At 40.0% G+C, this 18,633-nt stretch overlaps 1 protein-coding gene across 7 annotated transcripts in view; it reads left to right on the plus strand.

Moving 5' to 3' along the window:
* The window catches only part of LOC134225631 (OTU domain-containing protein 7B-like), a 140,815-nt gene that overhangs the window by 13,917 nt on the left and 108,265 nt on the right, over positions 1 to 18,633 (plus strand). The gene's annotated exons all lie outside the window — the stretch shown is intronic.

Genomic DNA, 18,633 nt, shown 5'->3' on the forward strand with positions numbered 1-18,633 from the left:
TTTATACTTTGCTAAATTTTTGAACGTTGCTGGAAACAAATTTTTAGCTTTGAGGCCGTTTTTTTCGATTTGCAGCTTCTGAAAGAAGTTTTCACAGCTCCTGGAGGAAGCTTCTAAAGCTTCTGGAGGAAGTTTTTCTGACTTCTAGAGGAAGCTTTCACAGCTTCTGGAGGAAGCTTTCGCAGGTTCTGGAGGAAGCTTTTACAGCTTCTGGAGGAAGCTTTCACAGCTTCTGGAGGAAGCTTTCGCAGGTTCTGGAGGAAGCTTTTACAGCTTCTGGAGGAAGCTTTTACAGCTTCTGGAGCTTTTACATCTTCTGGAGGAAGCTTTTACATATTGTGGAGGAAGCTTTTACAGCTTCTGGAGGACGCTTTTATAGCTTCTGGAGGAAGCTTTTACAGCTTCTGGAGAAAGCTTTTACAGCTTCTGGAGGAAGCTTTTACAGCTTCTGGAGGAAGCTTTTACAGCTTCTGGAGGAAGCTTTTACAGCTTCTGGAGGAAGCTTTTACAGCTTCTGGAGGAAGCTTTTACAGCTTCTGGAGAAAGCTTTTACAGCTTCTGAAGGAAGCTTTTACAGCTTCTGGGGGTAGCTTCTACAGCTTCTGGAGGAAGCTGCTACAGCTTCTGGAGGAAGCTTTTACAGCTTCTGGGGGAAGTTTTTACAGCTTCTGGAGGAAGTTTTTACAGCATCTGGAGGAAACTTTTACAGCTTCTGGAGGAAGCTCACAGCTTCTGGAGGAAGCTTTACAGCTTCTGGAGGAAGCTTTGCAGCTTCTGGAGGCTTTTGCAGCTTCTGGAGGCTTTACAGCTCTGGAGGCTTTGCAGCTTCTGGAGGCTTTTACAGCTCTGGAGGCTTTGCAGCTTCTGGAGGGCTTTTACAGCTTCTGGAGGAAGCTTTGCAGCTTCTGGAGGCTTTACAGCTTCTGGAGGAAGCTTTCACAGCTCTGGAGGGCTTTTACAGCTTCTGGAGGCTTTACAGCTTCTGGAGGCTTGCAGCTTCTGGAGGAAGCTCTTACAGCTTCTGGAGGAAGCTTTACAGCTCTGGAGGCTTTTACAGCTTCCTGGAGGAAGCTTTACAGCTTCTGGAGCAAGCTTTTACAGCTTCTGGAGGAAGCTTTACAGCTTCTGAAGGCTTTTACAGCTTCTGGAGGAAGCTTTTCAGCTTCTGGAGGAGTTTCTCAGCTTCTGGAGGAGCTTTTTCCAGCTTCTGGAGGAAGCTTGGAGAGCTTTACAGCTTCTGGAGGAAGCTTTTACAGCTTCTGGAGAAAGCGTTTACAGCTTCTGGAGGGAGCGTTTACAGCTTCTGGAGGTAGCTTTTACAACTTCTGGAGGTAGCTTTTACAGCTTCTGGAGGAAGCTTTCACAGCTTCTAGAGGAAGCTTTTACAGCTTCTGGAGGAAGCTTTTTCAGCTTCTGGAGGAAGCTTTTTCAGCTTCTGGAGGAAGCTTTTTCAGCTTCTGGAGGAAGCTTTTTCAGCTTCTGGAGGAAGCTTTTTCAGCTTCTGGAGGAAGCTTTTTCAGCTTCTGGAGGATGCTTTTGCAGCTTCTGAAGGAAGCTTTTACAACTTCTGGAGGAAGCTTTTACAGCTTCTGGAGGAAGCTTTTACTGCTTCTGGAGAAAGCTTTTACTGCTTCTGGAGGAAGCTTTTACAGCTTCTGGTGGAAGCTTCAACAGCTTCTAGAGGAAGCTTTTACAGCTTCTGGAGAAAGCTTTTACAGCTTATGGAGAAAGCTTTTACAGCTTATGGAGGAAGCTTTCACAGCTTCTGGAGGAAGCTTTTACAGCTTCTGGAGGAAGCTTTTACAGCTTCTGAAGGAAGCTTTCACAGCTTCTGGAGGAAGCTTCAACAGCTTCTAGAGGAGGCTTTTACAGCTTCTGGAGGAAGCTTCAACAGCTTCTAGAGGAAGCTTTTACAGCTTCTGGAGTAAGCTTTCATAGCTCCTGGGGTAAGCTTTCACAGCTTCTGGAGGAAGTTTTCACAGCTTCTGGAGGAAGCATTTACAGCTTCTGGAGGAAGCATTCAGGAAGTGAGCTTTCGTAGCTTCTGGAGGAAGCTATTACAGCTTCTGGATGAAGCTTTTACAGCTTCTGGAGGGAGCGTTTACAGCTTCTGGAGGTAGCTTTTACAGCTTCTGGAGGAAGCTTTCACAGCTTCTAGAGGAAGCTTTTACAGTTTCTGGAGGAAGCTTTTTCAGCTTCTGCAGGAAGCTTTTTCAGCTTCTGGAGAAAGCTTTTTCAGCTTTTTCAGCTGGATGAAGCTTTACAGCTTCTGGAGGAATCTTCAACAGCTTCTGGAGGAAGCTTTCACAGCTTTTGGAGGAAGCTTTCACAGCTTCTGAAGGAAGCTTCTACAGCTTCTGGAGAAAGCTTCTACAGCTTCTGGAGGAAACTTCTACAGCTTCTGGAGGAAGCTTCTACAGCTTCTGGAGGAAGCTTCTACAGCTTCTGGAGGATGCTTCTACAGCTTCTTGAGAAAACTTTCACAGCTTCTGGATGAAGCTTTTACAGCTTCTGGAGGGAGCTTTTACAGCTTCTGACGGAAGCTTTCACAACTTTTGGACGAAGCTTTTATAACTTTCAGGTGCAAGCTTTTACATCTTCTGGAGGATTTTTTATACTATCCAAAAGAAGCTCCGCAAGCTCCTGGAGGAAAGAATAAATATTTCTGAAGGCAGCTGCTCCAGTTTTTAATAGAATTTCTTACTGGAGGAAGCTTCTTCAGCTTCTGGAGGAAGCTCCTACAGCTTCTGGAGGAAGATTCTACAGCTTCTGGAGGATGCTTCTTCAGCTTCTGGAGGATTTTTTTTATAGTTCCAAAAGGAGCTCTGCATGCTCCTGGAGGAAGAAATAAATATTTCTGAAGGCAGCTGCTCCAGCTTTTATTAGAAGTTTTTACAGTTTGTAAACAAAAAAATCTTTCACAGCTCCTGAAGGATGCTTTCACCGTATTTGGAAAATGCCATGGCAGCTTTTGAACGTTGCTTTGCGAAGTAACGGTAATAGTTTCTGAAAATAACTTCTACAGTTTCTAAAAAAAAATTAAGCCTTTACAGCTTCTTAGCTTTACAGCTGCTTAGCTTTCTAAAGAAGCAGTGACGTCGCGTAACCTCACTTTTTACCTGTGCACTGACCCAAAAAATGAATATTTTGATATTTCGACAGTCTAAATGGAAAATAAAATGATCAGAATCGTTTAAACTAATCAAAATCTAGTAATTATATGCGTTTCCGCACACCAATTCCTTATCCAGTGCACAGGTAGATTGAGGTTAGGGAAACGCCACTGCTGACGACAATTTGCCTACTTTTCACACTTAAGAAATAACCAAATGATAATTCCAATCATTATCGTATGAAAATGATTCAGCACAATCGTGAAGTAGCTTTTTGAACTTCTGAGCGGAGTTAGGGGAAGCTTTCGTTGTGGTTTATTATAGTCTCAGAAAAACAGTTTTAGCTTCAGTTGCACATCCCGCGAAACTAGACATTAAAGTTGAATTTACGTTATGCAGAAAATATTCTCATCATTTTTCCGCTAAACGTAAACAATATTTGACAATCTCTTCAGCTCATGGAATCTTCCCTCTGCGTCTAATGTTTCCGGGTTTTCTGCATCAATAAAAATGTTTTTGATTGTATAACGTCAGATTCCTTCTTTTACTGAACACATTTCCTGTTTTAAGATGAAGCATTATATCATTACATTAGGGTTGCTAGCTATTGATAATAAATAATGTTTAACAACTAACTTACCTTCATTTTGAACCTCATTGAACTCATTTAATAGTCATCAAGGACTCTGAAGGTGCTAAAATATCGCGTCTGTTCGCTCTTGGGTCGGCGAGGCAGAAGCTACCTTTATATTTTTTTCCATCGTCTCTACGCTTCTCAGCTCTCGCGTAAATATGACGCCAAGTGTACTAAAATGCTAAGATAAATATTTCTGCACTCGCGTTCGCGGGGATTAGCTCTCTGTGCCAAATGCCTACCACAATCGTCATTATTATCGTCATCATCTTCACAATCATCATCAATGATCATTGCCGATAACATGCCAAGTTAGTCGTTTTCTGAGCTTTGCTCGAGTGGTGCTGCTTTTCTCGCAGGGTAGTTTACGACGCGTCTGCGATGACTAATATGCGCTCGATGCCGCCCATCGTGTTTTGCTGTAGTGGATGCGAATATCCACTCCGACGCCACCCGCTTCCACATTGATTCTCGCCCCAGCAGCGCAGCAGCAGTAATTCGCTGCTAGTAGCAGCAGCAGCAGCAGTCTGAGCTACTGGAATGGAAATTGATCAGCTGCTGTAGCGATGCCTCCTCCTCAGTTGTAGCGTGACATTTGAAAATGGTTTAGACTATTTATCATCAATCTTCAAATGAAGGCAAAATCAGTTGTGCTTGTTAATCACAAATGCATTTTTAAAACGAAATTTCCATTGAATAAGACAGCATTTAGGTTTAGATTCGGTTGCTCAACTACCCCCTTCTCACCTGTTGCACTGACTTCCGTTGATTTGTTTTTGTCGGATCGAATCGAGTTGAGTTGTGGTGATCAATTGCGTTATTTTTTTCTTTCCACGCATCCACGTTCTCAGTTTTGAGCCGAGAAGGATGTCGTATTAGGTAACTCATATCGAATTGAGCTGTAGGTACTGATGTAAAAAACAAGAACACACATCCGAACCGAATCACAAACACCCGCTCGCATGATTGCCTTGGGCGCCAATCGAGCAGAACGGGGCTAAAGTGCGCGGCGCTATTATTGGCTGCTCCATCGGGTTTTGCGTATAGTCGAACGAATACCGGAGGCATTTCGTCATCGTTGTCATCGACTCGCAGACACATGGTACGCAGTCATTCGGTGCTTCGATTCTTGTTAACTTTGCGAGTGCTGTTGTTTTTATTTCTATGTTCATTGACATAAACTACGATAAAATGAGTTTATTGGCGAACGTATCAGCTGTTGTGGTTGATGTTTCCTCTGACTTGTTTTTGCGGTTCAGTTGAAAGTGAAATACGATGCCAATATGAGCGTTTTTTTGCTGATCTAATGAATTCATTGATTGATTGGATTGGAGCCAACGGAAGAGGTTAGGAATGAATCATATTTTTTACAAAACATGGTGAAGAACTTCATAAGTTTAATGACTTTATATTTCTTCAGAATTTTTGTTACTCTATCTTTTGATCTAAATAACGTGCCGTAAAGCCTGGCGTAAATCAAATGAGAGCTGAAATGCTCAATCATAACGAAACAAACATTTGAACTTTTAAAAAAGATTTCCCTTCTTCAGTATCAAAATGTCTTCTTCTATTTCTTCAATTGCTCAACATTTCAACTGGAACTTGATCTGCTTTGCAACATATTGTTCTATTTGAATTTACACAGTTTTAAATTTAAAGCTTTTTATATATTTCCTGATTGGAAATGCTTGCACGGCTAACTGGCGACCCTTGGCTGAAACGGCCGAAAACTAGTTGGCCGAATATTTTGATTGGCTAATACAGGTAATATTCGATATAACGTACCCCCTATATAAAGTACACTCGATGTAACGTACACTCAATAAACGTCATTAGATATAACGTACATTTTTCCCGATATAACATAAACTTAAAAAAAAAATAATTTGGGTATACTGCCTGTAATCGCATATTTGTTCAATCTTTGCTGGGTTACCTTTTCATATGGAACAAATACAGGGGATGGACAAAATAATTAGGATAGGCAATTTTTGGGTAAAATTAGATGTGTTGTAACTACCTTAGTTATCATCCGATTTTGACAATTCAGGCATGCGTGAACTAGAAAATTAATGCAGTTTGACGGTATGTCCATGGAACCGACTATGGCCACCGGATTCCGGAGATATTCCGGGTTTTTTGGAGGTAGGTTCAAAACCGTAAATTTGAGGTGGATATTAGGAGAAGTTGTGGTTAAAAATTGATGAATATTAGTAACCACAAATTAAGTAGGGCTCTTGCTGATTGGAACCATATATTGAGATTTGGAATCGGACCAGAATCAAGTGAGATATGGCCATTTCTTTATAATCGGTTCCGATCGATACTTATCAAAGGGGTCAGGCCACAACTTCATTTGAATCTCGCTTTTTGATAGATGGTCCACTATGATTTTATTCTAGAAGGCCTCTAATGTGTCAAGAATGAAAAACCAATTGAATAAACGGATCCTGGAGTAACTGGGATGTCCCCGGGGAACCTGTGAATGGGGACATTTTAGTTTTACCACCAAAACCAGTTGTTCGACGGCTCTTTTTTCATGGTTTTCGATCAGGAAGCGAAGTTTGAATATAAAATGGTCAATTGACGGTTCTGACCGCTTCCAGGACCTACGGATTGGCCCGGGGGAACCTGTGGAAGAGGACATTTAAGTTTTAGCACCAAAACCAGTCATTCGAAGGCTCTTTTTTCATGGTTACCGATCAGGAAGCGAAGAATGAATATAAAATGGTCCATTGACGGCTTTGACCGCTTCCAGGATCTACGGATTGGCCCCGGGGAACCTGTGGAAGGGGACATTTCAGTTTTACCACCAAAACCAGTCGTTCGACGGCTCTGTTTCATGATTTTCGATCAGGAAGCGAAGTATGAATATAAAATGGTCCATTGACGGCTCTGACCGCTTCCAGGACCTACGGATTGGCGCGGGGGAACCTGTGGAAGGGGATATTTTAGTTTTACCACCAAAACCAGTCATCCGAAGGCTCTTTTTTCATGGTTTTCGATCAGGAAGCGAAGTATGAATATAAAATGGTCCATTGACGGAATTATTGTTACTGTTTTCTTCAGTTCACACGATCCTCAGAATTCTCCCGAGGTATTGGAAAATATTGAGTTGATAAAATTTTAGTCATGTTCTATGTGGACAAATATCTTATCGATATTGGGCAAAAACTCACTAATAAAGATAATAATAATAATAATTTCGAGTAAGGTATTGTGTAGATATTGAAAATCTGAGGTTAAAATGCGTAACAGGATTTTTTTTATTCCTAGAGGAAATTTTTAAAGGGGCTCCGAAAAAAAATCTGAAGAATTTTGTGGAGGAACTCCTGTAGGAATTTCTAAACGAATTTCAGGAGAATTTTCAAAATCAATTTTCCAAATCAAAATTTCTGACATTAAGGAATTAGAAAAAGCTGAAGGAATTCCCGAATCAAATTCATCAACATTTTTTTAGAGGAACGTTTGAAAAAAAACTCCAATGGAATTTTTTAAGCAATTCCAAAAGGAATTCCCAAACGAAATTCCGGAGGAGTTCCTGCACGCATTTTTGACGTAATTCCTATTTTTTTTAGGAAGAAACTCCAAATAGATTTTCCACAAAAATACTGGAATTTCCAGTGGCCACGGTGCCCCGGTAGACCGTTATTATAAAATAAAAATGTCCATCAAAACCAAGTACAGGGCTCGATTCCTTTGGTAATTCTGCACCTCTGGACCAATTTTTAAAAAAATCCCTAGGAGGAATCTCGAGAAATTTTGATTTGAAGTTTTTAATTAAGAAATTTCAAAAGAATCTATATTTAAATTCAATGGTATCTCCAAAATACCTTCAAAGCCGTCCAAAAAGTGGTCCAAGTTGTTTTCAACCATTTGTTGCCTTTATTACAATAATAAATTTTTACAACTGATTCAGCTCACCAAACTGACTTAGGTATGTTTTTGTATGGCTTGAAGCCGTCTATCTTCAAGAATACCATTCATGAATTCACATGCAGGCTGCAGGTTCTTTATTGAATGACATTCAGATTAAAGTTTGTATTTTTTTACTGTATTCACAAATGTATTCGAGCATCAAAAGTAAAGTTTGGAGTACGGGAAAAAATGATGAAAAAACCAACAGATTAAAGATTAGTTTTAAGTAGTGTAGTTGTTAAGCATTATACAGGTTAGATCTTCGTCAGATGCTGTAACAATTGAATTGACGGAGCTTTATCATATTCTTCAATAAAGAAACAAAATGAACCTTTGCTTATCTCCGTCACTACACATCTAGTTCGGAATTGTTAATACGATTTTAAAGTTGCTCGAGAAGCGCCATGTTGAGTAAATTTATGGGTGAATCAAGTACAGGTGAGGTATCAACAAATTGCATAGAGTTCACTAGAATCCCGATCTTTCTGATTACGTCATAACTCTGCTTAAACATTAACAATTTTCTAATTGATATTTCAATCAGCAGGTTCTGAATGATTTCAAAAAAGTGTACGCAGGATGCAGCTCATTGAAACTCGAGCATGGTTTTGTGGAAGCAATTGATAGCTTCGCTAGCAGCTGGAAAAAGCCGCAGCTTCCATTCACGCCAAAGTACCATATCTTGAATTATCATGTTTCAGAGTTCTGTAGAGGTACCGGAATAGGTTTTGGCTTTCATATCAAACATGCTTTTTCTAGTCCGTTGATTAGAACTTTGACGAGATTTGGCAGAAAAGATCGGTTAATAAGTGCTGTGATCGAGTATAACAGCTTGTAACTACTATTATTCTACACGAACTCTGATCTTACTTCTCTCCTTTATGAACATGAACACTAAATTAAAATTATTTTTACCTTTCATTCTATTAAACATTGAAAGCAACACTTATACTAAACTCGAGCAAGTTAGCCATACAAAAACATACTTAAGTCAGTTTGGTAAGATAAGTCAGTTGTAAATATTTATAGTTCTAATAACGGCAACGCGTGCTTAGAACCATCTTTGGCGTTGTGCAAGAGAATGATGTGTGGAGGCGAAGGATTAAACAAGAGCTCGTCCAGCTCTGCGGTGAACCCAGTACCCAGAAGGTAGCTAAAGCTGGAAGGGTACGATGGGCAGGGCATATTTCAAGAATGCCGGACAGCAACCCTGCAAAGCTGGTGGTTACTTCCAACCGGCAGGTACAAGAAGAATTGAAGGACATCTATCTAGGTGGATTAATCAGGGTTTTTGGTGATATTTTTAGATTCTTATATGGATTCTTTTGAAATTTCTTTAAACTTTAAACTTCAAATCAAGATTTCTCGAGATTCCTCCTAGGGATTTTTTTAAAAATTGGTCCAGAGGTGCAGAATTACCACAGGAATCGAGCCCTGTACTTGGTTTTGATGGACATTTTTATTTTATAATAACGGTCTACCGGGGCACCGTGGTGGCGTTTCCCTAACCTCAATCTACCTGTGCACTGAGTTTAAATTTAAGGAATTGGTGTGCGGAAATGCCCAGAAAAACTAGATTATGACCAGCAGTGTTGTAAAATGTCATTAGCATTCGTTTGTATAATTTTCCTAGCCCTTTTTCCAGAAGGTAGCTATAAATTCATGATCTATGGCGAACATATAGAGCTTAAATGTGGCTACAACTTTGTCTAACAAGACATTGCTGTAAATATGTAATCTGGGGCGTGGGAGGCAAAATGTCATTCAAATGACATTATGTCAAATGAAACGTGACATTTTGGAGAGTTTTCACTCTCCAACCTCAGATGTTATATTTAGAGCAATGTACTTTTGGACAAAAATATAGCCATACTCAAGCGTTATGAGTACATCTAAAATTATGGAATAAATTTGGCTTCTAAAGAAAGTTATGAACAAATTAGCCAAATGACATGCAGATGACATTTTCCAAGCCTGATGACTAGTATAAACTTCTCTGATGATTTGCTTTTCCATTTGGGCTGTCAAAATATCAAAATTTTCACGCCACTTCCAAAGACATTCCTAGATTTCTCCAGGAATTCCTTCGGAAATAGCCAAGATAGCTATTATTTGGAAATTTCATGATTAATTCATTCCAAAATTCTTCCAAAAATTCATTTGATGAAAATGAATCCACTAATTCCTTCGAAAATTCTTCCAGAAATACATCTGGAATATCCCACACAAATTAGTTCAATACTTCCACATCGAGTTCCTTCGGAAAATTCTTTTAAAATAATTTGAGGACTTCCGGAAATTCTTGCTAGAATTCCATCGGCAATTCCTTGAGAAATACTTTTAGAAATCCTATTGGAATTTCTTCCAAAATTATAGAATAAAATTCTTGAGCAATTTCTGTAAATCATTCATTCATTTTGTTTACGAATTCTTTTAGGAATTACTTCGGAAATATCATCCGAAACTCTTCTAGAAATACCGTTGGGAAATATTTTGGAATTTCTTTCGGAAACCCATTCAAAAATTTCTAAGGGGATTCTTCCTAAATTCCTTTGAAAATTTCTTTAGGCTTTAAAAATTCGCGTAGGAATTTCTTTAGAAATTGGTTTAGAAATTTCTTTGGATTTTATTTTAGAAATTCATTTAGAAGTTCCTTAGGAAACTGAAACAAATTAGAAATTTCTTAAAATATTCCTCTGGAATTTTTTCAGCAAATCGGGGGTAGACAAAATCGGGGAGTGACAAAATCGGGTCAACACTGTACTCCTGAATTTTTTTTCATAATACATACATTTCTATCTCACGACGCTTAAGCGGGGCGAAGATGAATGCAACGATGCCAGTGAAAGACGCGAATGATCAGTTATTGGCCGACCCAACTGACCATCCGAAACGCTGATTCGAGCACTTCGAACAACTTTTTCAAGTGCCAGCCAGGCCATCACCACATGATCTGCCTAGGATCCGAAACTGACCCCATGACATCCGCTCAACTACTGCATCGTTTATTTCGTAATATCTGGGACACCGCAACTTTCCCGGTCGACTGGATGCAAGGTATCTTAGTGAAGGTGCCCAAAAAGGGTGACCTGACTGTATGCGATAACTGGCAAGGCATTATGTTGCAGTGTACCGTTCTCAAAGTTCTGAGCAAAATTATCCTAGCCCGGATTCAGGAGAAGATCGATGCGACTCTCCGGCGGCAGCAAGCCGGATTCCGTGCCGGAAGATCCTGTGTGGCCCATATTGTCACGCTCCGCATCATTCTGGAGCAGGTCAACGAATTCCAAGAGTCCCTTTGCTTAGTATTCATTGACTACGAAAAAGCTTTCGACCGTCTCAATCACGAGAATATGTGGGGCGCCCTGAGACGCAAGGGAGTTCCTGAGAAAATCATCGGCCTCATCGAGGCACAGTACGAGGCCTTCTCGTGTAGAGTGCTGCACAATGGGGTCTTGTCCGACCCTATCCGGGTCGTAGCTGATGTGAGGCAAGGATGTATTCTATCACCGTTACTGTTCCTCATCGTAATCGACGAGATCCTGGTAGATGCGATTGACCGTGAACCAAACCGCGGGCTGTTATGGCAGCCTATAACCATGGAGCACCTAAATGACTTTGAATTGGCGGATGATGATGCACTCCTCGCGCAACGGCGCTCTGATATGCAGAGTAAGCTCAACGACCTTGCCGAGCGCTCCTCTTCGGCAGGTTTAGTCATCAACGGCAACAAAACCAAATCGTTGGATGTAAACACGATGACCCCTTCCAGTTTCACATTAGCCGGGCAACCAGTGGAGAATGTTGAAAGCTTCCAATATCTTGGTAGTCAAATGGCGTCAGACGACGGTACCAAGATCGACATAGGCGCACGGATCAAGAAAGCAAGGGCTGCCTTTGCGAGTTTAAGAAATATCTGGAAAAACAGGCAGATAAGTGAACGCACCAAAATACGAATTTTCAACTCTAACGTGAAATCTGTGCTGTTATACGCTAGCGAAACATGGTGTGTATCAGTGGAGAACACTCAACGGCTGCAGGTGTTCATCAACAGATGCCTGCGGTATATAATTCGGGCTTGGTGGCCTCACAACTAGTTCTCAATAAAGAGCTTTCGGGATTTTTAGGAATTCCTTTAAGAAATAATTTGTAAATTCCTTTGGGAACACCTTGGAGATTTCCTTTAGAGAAACCTTCCGAAATTCCCTTTGGAATTTCTTCGGAAATCCCTTTAGGAAATCAATTACTATTCCTTCAAACATTTCTTCAAACATGTTGTTAGAAATGCCCTTATAAGTTCTTTCCAATACCTAAGGAGTATTTAAAAGTCCTTTAAATACTCCTTAGGAAATTTCTTTAGTATCCCCATCAGAAACTATTCATTCCTTCAGTATGTACTATATAACATTTCTCTTATAGCAATCTCCAGCTGATTAACATTTCGGAAAACATGTCCCGGGATGTGGTCTCCCATGTACTCCGAAGGAGTATTCAAATGGGAGCGGGACACAAAAAAATACTTTCCCGAAGTCTAAACCCAATCGCAGGAAAAGTGTACGGTTAGAAATCCCGTCTCTACACATGCAAAACCTGTGGGGAAACAATTCGGTTTGAATTTGTTCCGCACCGGAAATGCGTAATCTCTGACGGAAATCTATTATGGATAGAATCTAGTGATGTAGGTAGTAAACAGTGAGAATTGTGAAGAGAAAACAAAGTAATGAGAAGCGAGAAATGAAAAATGAGAAGTGAGCAGTGAGCAATGAGTAATGAGAAGTGAGGAGTGAGAATAAGAAGCATGAAGTGTAAAATTAGAAATGAGAAGTGAGAAATGAGTAGTGTAGTGAGTAGTGAGAATGAGAGTGAGAAATGTGAGAAGTGAGAAATGAGTTGTGAGAAGTAAAGAAATGAATAGTGAGAAGTAAAAATTGAGAAGTGAGCAGTGAAAATTGAGAAGTTTCAACGAGAAGTAAGAAATAGTGAGTAGTGAGACAGCCACCTCTCTCATCCACTCTCTCTCTCACTCACTCGCTTACTTACTCGTTCTAACTCATTCTCACTCTATCACTCTCACTCACTCACTCTCACTCATTCTCTCTCTCACTCACTCAATCACACACACTCATTCTCACTCACTAGCTCAATCTTACTCTGACTCACTACTTCTGGCTAAATCACTCACATTCACTCACTCACTCATTCCCATTAATTCACTCCTATTCGATTAGAATAAATAATTCTATTCGTATAAAGAAATCCGAACCAAAACCCAGAAGTGTAAACTCAAGCGCGGATGCGCTGAACAGGGTGGTCGGTATTGGCCATTTTTGTCAAATACCGGTTTTCGGTATTTGATGTAGTCAATACCGGTAATACCGGTAGAATACCGGTTTTTGTGAAAATTTCAGGTAGTGAAAGAAAAACTTTTGATTTGGACTTCTGGATGAAAAACAATAGTTGTTGATGAACTTCAAATGTTAAAATCATTGCTTTTTGAACTGGGCAAAGCAAAACTTGAGTAGATATTACATACTGAGCTACTTATCTCCCAATCCGCATTGGATTTTGTTAGCAATGTTACCAACTACTGAGAATGCCCTCTCTGGTTCAACCGAAGTAGGACGAATGGTTCCAAGACCGTCGAAAATCAGTGTCAAATTCTTGCCCGTAATCCCTTCCGATTCATAGTAGGAGAATTCCTTACGGATTGTATGCAAGGATCCTGGCGTCAACGTATTTTCCACCAGCAACGTGTGGTGTATTTTGTTTGGCTACAGTCTCTTCACAAGTTGTTCTTTAACCGATAAACCAGAAAAATATTCAATTCGTACCGATCGTCAGGTATGGTCGTTGTCTAAGTTTCAACGATCGCATCAGGAATGATTAGACGCTTGAAGATCCCATACGCTTGCTTAATCAAAGTAGCTCTGGATGCCTTGAAGAAAATGCCAAAATCGTTTCTGATTAATTGCTTCACGGCAGAATTATTCAAAAAGCAAAAAGATCGGCGTATTTGGATCGTCTCTCTTGGATTCATTCCTTAAAAGCATCGAAATAGTGGCGGAAATTTATGTGGCTTGATTTGATAATAGTTCCAACGTAAATTAGAACGCCACGTCGGCTTCATATAGAGTGCAGAACTCACAGAGCAGTAGTTCCACAACAGCTTGAAAGGTTCGAGGGCTTGAATTATTTCAGCGTGCCTTGGCATCAGCCACTAATTCAAATTCTTTTCCTAATTCAGAACGGACATATTTTTGCAGAAAATCGTTTCTCACAGGTGATCTACGGAAAAGAACTACTACGGCTCGTACCGTTTTCACAATTTCATACATTGCGGGAAAATTCGGGACGATATTAACAATGTTCGTTGAAGAAAAAGTCACATTTTTTATACTGACAGCAAAATTTTAAATACCGAAAATACCGGTATTTTCCGTCTCTAATACCGGTATTTTCGGTACCCAAAATTGGCCGGTAATACCGGTATTACCGGTTTCGGTACTACCGGTTAGACCACCCTACGCTGAACTGTAAACCCAATCACGGAATTTTTTTTAACAATAGAGACTTATCGGCGGAAAATTTTCCCTTGCAAAACCCGGAGCAAAATCCCTTAACAAAACCCGCGGACGCGTTTTCCGAACTGTAAACCAGACTTATAGGAAATATTCAATTGCTTCAAAACCACACCCAAAGAACAAAACCGACAATTATTGTATAAAATCTTGGCATATACAAAACTGTAAACTTTTTATACAGATATTGTATTAAAATAATACAAATCTGTAAGATTTCAATACAACAATTGTATTCCAAATTATTATACAGTTTCTGTAAGGTACTTACGCGGAACGAACGACAACTGCGAACCACAACTGACAGAGACATTATTATCAATCAAAGCAATCTGGGAAATGTGTCTACAGTCATAGTGAACCATCAATAGGATAAGGAGTTTCAAGACGCTGGTTTTAGAACAAAAATGGAAAAGTTTGTAAAAGAAAAATTATGTACCGAAGAAATTCCTGAAGGAATTTTCAATAAAAAAATCGGAAAAGTTTTCTGGGTGAATTATTGTAGGAATTTTAGATTGAGTATCTGGAGAAACTTTTGGTGGACTTCAAGCTGGAATAACTTCAGCAGATATTTTAGCGAAAATGAAGGAATTTCTGGAGAAATAACTGTATGAACTTTCACCCGAATTTCTTTAGGAATTTCCGAAAAACTCCCAAAATGAATGATTTTTTGAGGGAAATCTAGGAGGAATTTTCGTGAATGCGAAAAATGCGCAAAAGGTTTTATGTAGGAATTCGCAATTAAATTTTCCATAAAATTTTCGGGGAAAATCAACGGAAAAAAATCTACAATAATTCTCGGAAGGTAGAGGGGAGGGTCGTTCAAAAGCCATGTAAATTTCGGATGGAATTCAGAGCGTTTTTTTTGTTCTCGAGGTCTCGAAGTATTTTTTGTAGAGTTATCGAGAGCTTTTGAGATATTTTCAGAGAACTTCCAGAGGAATTCCAGGAGGAACTTCCGGAGGAATTCCCGGAGGAACTTCCGGAGGAATTCCCGGAGGAACTTCCGGAGGAATTCCCGGAGAAACTTCCGGAAAAATTCCCGGAGGAACTTCTGGAGGAATTCCCGGAGGAACTTCCGGAAAAAAATCCCGAAGGAGCTACCGGAGGAATTCCCGGACGAACTTCTGGAGGTATTCTCGGAGGAGTTTCTGAAGGAATTCTCGGAGGAATATTCGGAAAAATACCCGATCGCGCTTGCTGAGTTCCCTGATCCTCCCTGCCTGCCTGCCTCCCTCGCTTTCAGTGATGATGCCTCTCAGTCAGAAATACAAAGCAGGAATTGGTAAGCAAACTTAATTTGCCAAACAGCGGGCTGAAGCTGATAATCACGTGAAACAAATTTCCTGCCTTTTTCTTTAAGTGATAGTATTCACCATGCATATACATAGGGCCCTAACTTTCACGCACCAGCGAGTGAACTAGTGAACTCTTTTGTTTACTTTATCCCAGGTTGCTGCTGCTAACCATTTTCAGTTGTATTCTGAGTAAAAACTTTTCTATAGGTTCGTCACTATCCCGGCATCATAGACCAAAATAGGAATCGCTTTATACTAGCGTGATGTTTCGGAAGAAAACAGGATGAAAGTTTCTCCTTAGTTGTCACTACCGCCCCTACCATCAGTGTCTTCTCACGGAATGCAATAGAAGGCCGATAGCAAGCATTTGAGCTTTACGACTGTTACCATACAGAAAGTCAACACACTGAGTGGCAAGCGCAGATCCACATTAATTCGCACTATCTGCGACCCATGGGAGGTGGCAAATGCATTCTGGGAATACTTTTCATCACCCGTATCGGTAAATGACTCCAAGGCCCCAAGGGTATCCAGTGTTGAAAAACCTTCCCCTTCCCGAAAATAGTTTTCCTCAATCTGGTAAATCAGGCCTGGTCCAGTCGAGTTTTTCCCGCCGAGTGGCGCCTCAGTCACAGCATTCATATCCTCAAAGCCTGTATTTCTAAGTCAGATGTAATTTGCTGTAAACTTTCTCAATTTACAGCAAAGTGTCCCATTAAAAACCCTGATTAATCCACCTAGCGGTGATGGTGCCTTTCTCGTGCATTATAAAAATAGTATTTTGGCCATTACTCTTGAGCCCATAGTCCGATCTGACCAATTTTCAATAGGAAACAATGGTAGAGTATCCTGCGTCGAATGCAACATGTTGCGAGTAAATCGGTTAAGGATAAGTGCCTGAAAAATGAGTGGATCGAAGTGTGCTACGATTGTCGATGGACGTAAAAATGTCATCGTCCTGAAAAAATCTTTTTCATCTCCCATATTTAAAAGTATTTATGAAAATAAAGCTTGTCGAAGACAATTAGGACATTAGTGAAAATAGTTTTTAGAGTGAAAGCTCTACTGGAGTATCCCGTTCTGGAAAGTTTTAAAAGGAGTATCCCCAATCCCAACACTAGCAACGTAGTAACGAAATATGGTTCTTGGGCCTTCAGATGGACAAAGTTTGGAAACTTTGATGAAGGGAAAAAGGCACAAGAGGCTACGGGCGGAGAAGGTTTCGAGTTGCTATCTTCCGGCGGCTTGCAGGTTGCCGGAACTTGAGCAGATTTACAACATGACGAAATATCATCTATCACAATTGACGCATCACGGATCGGAGTGCATTGTTCTGATTGCTGCAAGGGTGAGGGTATTCCGGATGTATAGGTAAGTTACAGGGATTGATCCTTGAGCGAATGCCTTAAGATGTTGTCCCGCAAAATAGGTAATTGGATTTTTCATTTCTAAGACGTTTGGTATAGCAATAAGTGCGCAGCCTACAGGTTGTTGCTGCGGATACATCTAAAGGAATATATTATCATGGTTTCAAATTACAGTGTACCCCCGCTAACCCGACAAATTTATGTCCGGACTATCGAGATTTTTATCGTTAATTTGACTGTCGAATCCATACAAATGAACCAAACCAAAATCACAACACAAACTTGAAAATTGACAGCATAATGTGTTTGAATCAAATGGGTGTAGATACTTTCAATCCGGAAAATTCTGAATGAGCGAGATCCGGACTAACAAATCGTCGGATTAGCGGGGAGATACTGCATGTTTTAGAGAAGATGCTGTGCGATGTAAAAATCCCACATGGTAGAAACATTAAAACATTTTCAAAAAATTGGCCATTTCCAGCAACAATGAGCATTACGTTGCGCGATAGTGTATAATGTGGATAACCTCCGTGAAATTTAGTGTGCTGCTTCCATTGCTTTTACTAACTAGTTTTGTGAAGCAAATGGTGTTTTTGCCTTTCTCGTATACTAAGTATACGTAAAGGCTATAATTTCACTCCAAAACCAAACTTTTGATAGAAGGCTCGGAGACCCATAGTGTTATATACCAATCGACTCAGCTCGACGAATTGAGGTGATGTCTGTTTGTGTGTATGTATGTGTGTGTGTGTGTATGTGTGTATGTGTACAAATTTTGTAGACACACTTTTTGGAACTTAGCATTACCCGATTTACTCGCAACAAGTTGCATTCGACGGGGAATGCGGTCCCATTGTTTGCTATTGAAAATTGGCCTGATCGGACATTGCATTTCGGAATTATTGAAAAATCATTGTTTTTTCCCAAGGGTCCCCCCTTGGAAAAAAAATTTCAAAATCGAAAAAAAATTTTTTTTTCAAGAATGGTGGAAATGCATAGTAATTAATGCAAAAACATGCAAAATGATAGAAAATATGCGATCTATCCCTCTAAAGTGCTTTTTTGACCTTTCCTATGTGATTTTTTCAGTACATTTTACGATGCACGAGAAAGGCATCATCGCCGCTAGGTGGATTAATCTGGGTTTTTTTTTGTGAAATTAGTTTTATTAGTTTCATTTTCCTTGATAATATTACTCTGATTATGTTTGAGACGAAAAGTAAATCCCTGTCATCATTCTTGTCTATTCTTTTATGTGTTTTATAAGTGAATACGTGTCTAAATGGATGATCGAAATGTACCGCGTTTCAATAATGATATGTTTTGTTTTCTCGCGTCAAATTTCAACATAGACCGATTTGTGTTTTATTTTTAATTACACTTTTGGCTTAGACTACGCCACCGTTATTAAAAAGTGATCTGTGTCTAATTCTGCAGTTTTTTTTCTAGAAGATAAACGGAAAACTGATAAAAGTTATTGCGCGTCCTATCGTGTTTTGTTTTTTTTTCTTATATCTTTATTAGCTCGACTTTCAGCCCAAGGCTGGCTCGTCTCGTAAACGTGTTTAGTTGACCACGCAGAACGATCGCGCGATCATCGAAATACTTTGTTCTGCCTTGTGCGGGTGAGTTTATCATTTATCAAATAAAAATCGGGACGCGTCCTACCGTGTTGTGATGACCACGCAGAACGATCGCGCGATCATCGAAATATTTGGTTCT

This window comes from Armigeres subalbatus, chromosome 3 (assembly GCF_024139115.2).
Source record: "Armigeres subalbatus isolate Guangzhou_Male chromosome 3, GZ_Asu_2, whole genome shotgun sequence".
Lineage (NCBI taxonomy): Eukaryota > Metazoa > Arthropoda > Insecta > Diptera > Culicidae > Armigeres > Armigeres subalbatus.